Source organism: Crocodylus siamensis, chromosome 2, assembly GCF_052110815.1.
Source record: "Crocodylus siamensis isolate JL-2025a chromosome 2, ASM5211081v1, whole genome shotgun sequence".
NCBI lineage: Eukaryota > Metazoa > Chordata > Crocodylia > Crocodylidae > Crocodylus > Crocodylus siamensis.
The window spans coordinates 42,972,989-42,983,001 of record NC_143396.1 but is presented as its reverse complement, the minus strand read 5'-3'; the positions used below and the strand labels follow the sequence as shown (position 1 = coordinate 42,983,001).

The 10,013-nt window shown below is 45.3% G+C and overlaps 1 pseudogene; it reads right to left on the bottom strand.

The window, feature by feature from the left end:
- Positions 1-3,768: 3,768 nt before the first annotated feature.
- LOC149870179 (negative elongation factor A-like) overlaps positions 3,769-10,013 on the bottom strand; it is a 55,316-nt pseudogene continuing 49,071 nt past the window's right edge.

Here is a 10,013-nt window from a genome sequence, read left to right as displayed (position 1 = left end):
TATACCTCCAGATTCAGGAAGGTGGGACATGGCGAGGCCATGTTCAAACCCCTTGATGCTTGGCCACCTGCTACAGGAGTGCAGGTAAGCTCAGGTATGCAGAATTATTAGGGCCTTCCATTTTGGCCTAAAAATATCTGAAGGTATCTAGACTTCAGCTACTACTCAGGCTCTGGATCACTCAGCAAAGAACCTTTATCTCACAGAATTTCTTAAATTCCAAATCAATGCTGGGAGTTCCTTAGGTGGCTGCAGAGCACACCTAGCATGTATTTTAGCCTGAGGGGAACAACTACAAAATAGAACTACTGAGGGGAACTGTCCACCTCTTATCCGGTTAAAATACTTGCCCAGGAAGTGAAATATTTTTGTTCACAATGGTCCTCACCCTGAAGTTCAACCTTGCCTCCCAGGAGAGTCACTGAACCACTTCTTTATTAAGTAAAATGAACAGAGACAGTCTCCTCTTCTGTTGAAAAAGGGTTACTGAGCAATCCTTTGCACAGTCAGTTTACTTAGCATGTTGGACATAGTACTAATTATTGAAGAAATACTAGGTTACACTTGATTAAACCAAATAAGCAAATTCATAGATTCATCTAGACTAATAAAAATGTTGAGTTGAATGTTTTTGTTTATGAATAATTTTTACTTTCCAATTTCTAATTTTGTGGTAGCATGTTTCAAATTTGTTTCTTTTTTGAGTTTTCAGAACAATGTTTAGATTCTAAAAGGGCTTAATTAAAAAAAAAACCAAAAAACACACACACCCTGATTACTCTCCAGATTAGGTTCTGTAAGTCTATTATATTATAAACAATAAATGTTGATCCTAAAGCGGGCCCAAAATGAATGCTTTTTTTCCCCTCAAATGCAAGATTAGACCTACAAAGTACATTTATTAATTTCCACTTTCTTGGGTATGCTGTGTATACTGACAGAGACCAGATTAATATTTGACCTTTATTTTTCCTGACCTGAAAAAGAAAGCATTGGAGAAATACTTGTCCAAATCCATCCCAACTGTGCGGTTTATCAATTAAAAGATATCACCCACACAAATCCTTGTCTCTTTGATAGATACTACTACTTCAGTTTCATAGCTGGTAATTTCAGAGATTAAAAATAAAATGCAATGTTTCTCCTTTTAACCCCACTTTTCCTTATCGCTTTTGAATAGTGAAATGAGACTATTGAAATTGAAACTCATTTTACATGCTGCATATTAACATACATATGCTTTTACAGAGTTTTGGATAAAATGCTACGCCTACTATTCTCTCAGGCAAAATAATAACTTGTTTGGACAAGTTTCTGAATTTAAAAGACTACAACAAAGAGATCAGTTTTCAGGAATTAAATGGATTCCAATTGAAATCAAGGCAAGACAGAAAGCACCGTAAAATATTGGTAGACTTTAAATGGACTGGACTCAAGGCTGCCTCCTTCAATGGTGTGTATACCTGCATTATTGAAAAAAGGAACTTCCTACTTGCTATTTGTTTCTGAAGAGCTGTCCCAGGCAGCAGGCCTGTAAGGATATCGTTTATGCATCTCATGCACTGAGTTGTCACCAGTAAAACTAGAGGCATCAAAAAACCCTCTGAAATAAGCCACCTAGTAACAGCAAAGTGACCGTTTTCAGAACTGGTTATATAATCATGTTCATCATCTGTGCTGCCAAGTGAAAAGTGTCTCTCTCTATAGTTCAGTTGGCATTGGGATCAGAATAGTTTAGCCTTAAGGGACTATTTTTTTCTCACCTTTTGTATTTATTTACCACTATGATATTTGATAGTAGAAAGCTGTTAAAAGGTACCATGCACAGTGAATGAGAATGATTTACTGGGGAATGAAACACACAGTTGCTCTTCTGATGCACAGGTAAATTGAAGCAGCAATCTCTGTGCATCCCACATACACACACTGCAAACAGTATTGCAGTCTTTCCTCAGAAAGATGATACCTTCTCTTCAGCTTCCTCTTGGTGCATAAAACTCAAAGCTTAATTCCCCTCCTTCTTTCAGTAAACAGCATTATTAATATAAAATACAAACACATCATTTAGTATATATGCATTTTCTTCTCTTACAACGTGCCTGCTAATCTGATTGTTTTTCTTTTAGAAGACAATTTTGGCTTGTACCTATATCTGAGACATCTCATCACCTCAAATCTAGGCTGTCTTGAAAGAATGATCCAGTGTTAGGAGGTCTAAGTACCTGGCATCCCCTTCCAAACAGTGGGGAGAATTGTCTTGTGAGTTGTGATCTAGTCCGACAAAATGTGGGTTTTATATATCTATATTAATAAAAGGGCGTGTGTGAGCACCATAGCTCCAATACCATGATACCTAGAGACCTGAAACTCTACACGAATACTAAAGGAACCCTGGAGGCATGCACCTAGGTGCTATTTTTTTATTTGGCTCAAAAAAAAAAATGCTTTTTTTTTTTTTGTATCTATACTGCATAACCCCCTGTGACAGGTCAGCCCCAGGAAGCAGAATAAGTTTGCATGTGCAAAGCATTCTTTAGCAAAGCTCCTGGCCAAAGTCAACTGGTACAGCTAGAGAAGACTCTGCATTAGGAGTATTCCCCTAAGGGCTGTGGTTGGGACTGGTTAACAGGACCTGAGACCACCTGCAGGTGGAGTGAGAACTTAAGGAATGTCCAGGGAGAAAGCAGTACTGGGCCTTCTCAGGGACTGATTAAGGGGTTGTGAGAGGCATTCACTGTAAGGTAATCTACAAGAAGTGAACTTGCCAAAAATAAACTTGCAAAAACTGCAGCCAGAGCAGCAAGTTGCAAGATGACAAACAAACAGAGCAGCAATGGCTGCAGCCAGGAAATGGCCCTGGAGGGGAAAAAGAAAACTTTGCACTCTTCTACCATCCAGCCTTGGATTACGGTTCTGATCCATTAGTTGCAATTGGCTCAGTGGTGACTTCTTGAAGCCACTGCCTTGCAATGAGATGGAAAGAAGAATCTCCAGGGATATGCTGCAACAGTGGCAAGGTTCAACAACCCCAAATGAATGATCCTCCTGAGCCCCTTCGTACGTTGTTGACAGGCAACACTCCAGATATACGATATTTCCAAAGCAACATTAGAAAATACAACTCATGCTTCCAAATAGCATCTTTTTGCACCACAAAAGTTATCAGAGAATTTGGCTACATACCCACATTTGAAGTGCAGGGCCAGGTTTATCATCATATTGGCAGTCTGATGCCACTCCCAAATGAAGAGCCCAAATTCCTGCAGATCTACTTAATTGGTGACAATACAAAGCAGGCTGAATAGTGTTGTAACAATCTAATTCAAACCAACCTGCAGGTGGTATTGGAGTTGCAAGACATGCTCCACAAGGAGAATGACTATGTTCACAGTTTCAAGCGTGCTATGGAGAACATGATTTCAGAGTACAATGTTGTCATTCATGCACGCAACTCCAGCTGGTGAGCATGAGCAGCACTTCAATGCACCCACAACATTAGAAGTGGTTGTTGTTCTGGCTGGTGAACAACATGGCAATTGATAACTTGTGTTTCAATTCAGGAACAACTCCCTCCAGAGAATTGCTGAGCTGCCCCGATCATATGATGCGCTTCAGTATCCATTCATTTTCTGGCAGGGTGATGATGGCTACCATTTTGAACTGCGACAAACAAACCCAGCAATGGGGTTGCCAACTCAAGAGAAAATTTCTACCATGGACTTTTATACCTACAGGATGATGCTGCAAGCTAGAAGTTTCAATTGCATCTTATGATGCAAAGATCTCTTCCACCAATTTGCTGTGGACATGTTTGCCAAAATTGAAGCACAAAGGTTGAGATTCATTTGAATGGACCAAAAGAAACTCAGAGTTGAAAACTATGTTCACCTCAGGGATGCCATGAACAATAATGTATGTAACAGGGTTCTCACTGAGACCCTGTTGTTAAGGAAAAGAGGGGCAGCTGGAAATAATTACACCATGAGGAGGGCAGGCCTCTGGCCCTAAGGAGCCAATGGTGGCTAAACCCCAGAGGAAAAAAAGGAGAGGAAGAAGAGGAAAAGTGCCTTTGGGCACCCCAAAGAGTAAGAGAGAGAAGAGGAGTTGTGAGAGAGATCCCCCCAGAGAGAAAGATCTGGGAAGAGAGACCCCGGCACAGGATCAGAGGGATCACAGAACCCAGGCTTCGCCTTATCTTACCTTGACTCCACTGGAGTGGTGGTGAGTGCAGGGAGAAGTGGGGCCCTGCCGCAGGCTGGAGCTGCAGCTGGCATTCAGGATGGGGGATGATGTTGAGTCAGACGGGCAGGGGGAGGGATTACCCCCACCCAGACCCCTGAAGAGTCCAGGTGACTCCAGGACCCCGAGGGAAAAGGGATACGGAGGGCTGAGCAAGAAAGCCCTGACCATGGGAGAGCCATGGAGCCTGCATGCTGAAGCTGCCCTACAAAAGAAGATAAGCGGTGTGTGTGTGTGTAACAAGCTGCTAATTGACCTTCCTTTTTTTTCCTCTTTTTACTTTCTTTCAATTATGGGGGGGGTGGGGAAAGAGTGAGCTAGGACTCAGGAAAGAAAGAAAAGCCCAGAGACTCCCTTTGCTGGGCAGAGGTTGAAGAAGAGACCCTGTGGACCTTGATTCTTCAGTGCCAACAAGCAAGTAGGCACACTACCACACTTACTGTTCCAAGTAAGGGGCTGGAGGTCCTCTGCTGAGAGCAGAGAGTGACCCAGCTGGTCACTTCGGACTCTGATTCACCCCCACCCTCTTAAAGGAGAATTTCCTGTTAAACTTGCAAACTACTGAATAAAATCCAAGTTATTCCAATGTGGTGCTTCCTGCAGGTACTTCCTCAGGTAACAATCACTTCCTCTCTATTTTTATTTCTTTAAGATTCAAGTCATGGCAGGAGGGAAACACGAGGATAGAGGAGGTACTCCACAGATGCGCTGACAATGTAGATGCTGCAAATGTTGGCCAGTTGGTCATCTTGCCTTCCAGTTTCACAGGTGGGCCTCACTACATGGATGAGTGTATTCAGGATGCCATGATATGTGCAAAACTATGGCCACCCTGATCTCTTCATTACCTTCACCTGCAACTCGGCTTGGGCAGAAGTGGCTAATGAACTGATGCCAGGCTAAAAACCACGAGATCAGCACGATTTGCTGGCAAGAGTATTCTGACAAAAAGTGAAGGCATTAATAAACCTCATCAACAAAGGAAAGATTTTTTTGGAACCATTCAGTACTACATGTACACAACTGAGTACGCGAGGTCTACTGCCTACCTGGAGCAAGGATTCAAGACGTGAATGCTCCAAACCGTAATCCAGCCCACTGATTACTACCCCATAGTCCTAGTCCATGTGGGCACTAATGATGTGGCCAGGAGAAGCCCTGATCACCTAACGGAGGACTACCACACTCTGGGGTGCGTGCTGAAGGAGATGAGCATACAGGTGGTTTTCTCTTCTATCCTGCCAGCGAGTGGACGTGGCAGATGGCATGAAACGTGCATCACGGAGACCACCTGGAGGCTACAGGAATGGTGCTTCGAGGTGGGCTTTGGCTTCCTCAACCATGACCGACACGTCATGACGAGAGACATGCTGGAATGGGATGGGCTCCACCTTTCCCCTAAAGGTAAGCGTGTGTTCTCTTCTAGATTGGCGGACCTCCTCTGGCAGGCTTTAAACTAGGCTCATCGGTGGAAGGGGAAGGTGAGGGTGGAGGAAACATCGGACTGCCAGACCAAGCAACACCCACAACTACAGCCCAGCCTAGACCAACGAGTGAAAAAAATAAACAGGTAAGCGACAGTCCTGACGGGCCAGGGCAACGCTGGGACAAGGGGGTCAGTACACACATCCACAGAAGGCCTCAAATGCCTCTACACAAATGCTCATAATATGGGAAACAAGCAGGAGGAACTCAACCTCCTGCTAGCTGACACCAGCCGGGACATAGTGGGGATCACTGAAATGTGGTGGGACTCAACGCATGACTGGGCGGTGAATGTCAAGGGCTATAGGCTGTACACGAGGGACAGGATAGGAAGGAAAGGTTGGGGCGTGGCACTCTATATTAAGGAGGAATACACATCTTCGTCAATTAGCAAAGAGTCAGAGGAAGGGCACTCTGAAGTGCTTTGGGTTAGAGTACAAGGCAGTTGAGGGAAAAGAAACTTAATGGTGGGGGTCTACTACAGACCTCCCAACCAGGGGGAAGAGCTTGACCAGGAATTCTTGGGTCAGCTCACAGAGGTAGTGAAGGCTAAGGATGTGGTAGTCATGGGGGACCTGAACTTCCCGGACATCTGCTGGGTAAAGCAGTCAGCCAGGTCTGACCGCTCACACAGGTTCTTAGATAGAGTGCAGGACCTCGATCTAACCCAGGAGGTGCACAGCCCTGCCAGGGGAGATGGCTTGTTGGACCTAGTGCTGGCCACAGGAGATGACCTGGTGAGGGGGCTGCAGGTGCTCGACCACCTGGGCGACAGTGATCATCGCCTGCTGGAATTCACCATCCAGCACAAGGTGGCAAAGGCCTGCAGTAAGGCAGCAGCCCTAGATTTCAGGAGGGCGGACTTCAATGAGCTAAGGAGGATAGTTGAGGAAGCACTGAGGTCCCAGGGGGGAGGGGAGGCAGGTGTCCAAGGAGAGTGGTCGCTCCTTAAGGAGATGATCCTCCAAGCCCAAAGGAAGGTAATCCCAATAAGGATCAAAGGGAGCAGGAGGGCACACAAGCCTCCTTGGCTCACCAAAAGCATCTGGGAATGTCTCCTTGCTAGAAGAGAGGTGTACACCCAGTGGAAAGACGGGGACATCACCAGGGAGGACTATACTGTAGTCGCTCAGGGATGTAGGGGGGCAGTCAGGAAGGCCAAGGCAGAGATGGAATTAGGAGTAGCTTCCCAGATTAAGGACAATAAGAAGTCCTTCTTTAAATACATAGGGGATAAAAAGAAGGTTCCAGTTAATGTGGGACTCCTATAGGGTGCGTTGGGAAATTTGGTCGTCACACCAGATGACAAAGCTAACATGTTTAACGATTTCTTTGCCTCTGTCTTCCTAAGTAGGGACCAGAACAACCACCTCCTTGCTGGGCCCCCCTCGGACCCCAGGGGAGGCACACCTGGGCCAAGGGTAAGTGAGGAACTAGTTAGAGAGCTTCTGGAGGGACTGAACATATTCAAGTCAGTTGGTCTGGACAATCTCCACCCTAGAGTTCTAAAGGAATTGGCCGAGGTCATTGCAGGACCCCTGGCACAGCTTTACGAGCACTCGTGGTGCTCTGGTGTGGTGCCGGAGGACTGGAAGAGGGCCAACATGGTTCCCATCTTCAAAAAGGGGAAGGAGGAGGACCTGGGAAACTATAGGCCAATTAGTCTTACCACAATCCTAGGCAAGCTGTTTGAGAAAATTATTCTGTCATACATCCACGAGGGGCCAGCAGTGGAGATTATGCTTAGGGGCAACCAACATGGGTTCATCAGAGGCAGGTCCTGTCAGACAAACCTGGTGGCCTTTTATGATCAGATCACCAAATCATTAGATGCAGGGGTAGCAGTGGACATAGTCTTTCTGGACTTCCGGAAGGCTTTCAACACTGTCTCTCACCCCGTTCTCATTAAGAAACTGGGGGACTGTGGTGTAGACACCCACACAGACAAATGGGTCGCCAACTGGCTAGAGGGCCACACCCAGAGTGGTGGTGGATGGGTCCTTCTCAACCTGGAAGGACGTGGGCATTGGGGTTCCCCAGGGCTCAGTCCTCAAGCCCAAACTGTTCAACATCTTCATCAGTGACTTGGATGAGGGGGTAAAAAGCACCCTGTTCAAATTTGCTGATGACACTAAGATGTGGGGGTATGTGGGCACACTAGAAGGAAGCAACAGGCTACAATCAGACCTAGACAAGTTACAAGGGTGGGCAGATGAGAATAGGATGGGATTCAACACCCACAAGTGCAAAGTGATGCACCTGGGGAGGAAAAACTGGCACCATACCTACAGGTTGGGGAACTCCCCTCTTGTCAGCACAGAGGCGGAAAAGGATCTTGGAGTCATCATTGACTCCAAGATGAACATGGGCCAGCAGGGTGGGGATGCAGTCAGGAAGGCCAACCCTACCTTGTCATGCATCCACAGATGTATCTCGAGCAGGTCCAAAGAGGTGATCCTCCCCCTCTATGCAGCACTGGTCAGGCCGCAGTTGGAGTACTGCATCCAGTTCTGGGTGCCATACATCAAAAAGGATGTGGACAGCATGGAGAGGGTCCAGAGGAGGGCCACTCGAATGATCAGGGGACAACAGGGCAGGCCCTATGAGGAGAGGCTATGGGACCTGAACTTGTTCAGCCTCCAAAAGAGAAGGCTGAGGGGGGAATCTAGTGGCTTGTTATAAATTAGTCAGTGGGGGGAATCAGCAGGCACTGGGGGAGCCCCTGTTCCCCCGAGCACTGCCAGAAGGGACCAGGAATAACGGTCACAAGCTGGCAGAGGGTAGCTTTAAGCTAGATATCAGGAGGCGCTACTTCACAGTCAGGGTGGCTAGGATCTGGAACCAACTTCGAAGAGAAGTGGTGCAGGCTTCTACCGGGGGGGGGGGGGGGGTTAAGAGGAAGTTAGATGAACACCTTGCTGGGGTCGTTTGACCCCAGTACTCTTTCCTGCCATGGCAGGGGGTCGGACTAGATGATCTACTCAGGTCCCTTCCAACCCTAGAAACTATGAGTGGCAAAAGCGTGGTCTGCCACATGCCCACAGCTTATTACTAGAGGGAAATAAGATAGAATGAAAATAATCTATTTATAAAACATTAAAATTTGAATACTGCAACCTGTGCAAAGCCCAGGTACTTTGGCTAGGTGATAATAAGGAGGGACCTCTAAACAGCCAAATTTATAGAAAGTCAAACTTATCCAGTAATAAATTCTAACAGGAAAATATTATTTCATCTATTAAGTGTAACTGTTTAAATGCAATTTTTGGCACTTACACAGAGTCTAGATTCTGTTTGCACCTAGACTTCTCTTTTATGTTCAAGTGGATGCACTATGGTTATACAGAGTCCAGAATGGAAAAAGAAATATCCAGGTACATGCAGAATACTCTGTAAAACAAAGCTTTAGTTGGAGAAAAAACAAAAATAATGACTGAGGACTCTTCCACCTTTTAACCTAATATCACATTGGATAGGTCACTTTAGGGAGTGAGAGACTCAGATTCCAAGATCTTCTTCCATAACAAGGCTTTGGGGCTGTATTTTATATTTCCTAGGACAGTGTTTCAGCTGTCAAGCCATGGAAAAACCATTACTCAGAATATTCTCCAGTCTCCCCTTTAAGGTGGCACATTGACAGGAAGATAGACATGTGTGGCCAGGTGAAACCAAGAAAAACCAAATACAGTATGACTGAGATTGGCATTACCTGGGAAGGGCAAGCTGCCCTTCGTTTTGGCCCCTGCTGCACAAGTTGCACTTACTCTTCACCTTACATTGAATATTAAGTGGGTGAAATGAATAAATACAACAAGAAAGAAGAAATCCATTGTATTTAGGCTATAACCTGTCAAAGGGGAGTTTAAGACCTTCTGTGTTATTCCTGTACACTAGGCAAAGTCTATCCATTAGGCATTTGAAGACCCTAATGCTTAAGAAATGGGGAGGAAACATAGAACTACTTTCCTCACTGTCATCCATCTGGAAACGCAGGGAAGATATTTTTCTGAGCTAAAAGATCTACTCAATATGTCAACATTCATTGGCTTGAATTTTCACCCCAAAACTTAAAAATAAATAAATTGGGAAAAATGTTGGGCAAAAGGTGCAATTAGAATGAGACCTCATGAAGTATGATAAATGTCTCAGACTTCCTTCAAGGTTCCTGCATAAATGTGACAACACCTGCATATTAGGAGGGCTATGGTTTCTCAGTCCGATGGTAAGGTCAGCTTTGATACAGTTGAATCTTACTTGATGTGGTGGCACTGTGAAAAAAAAAAACAAAA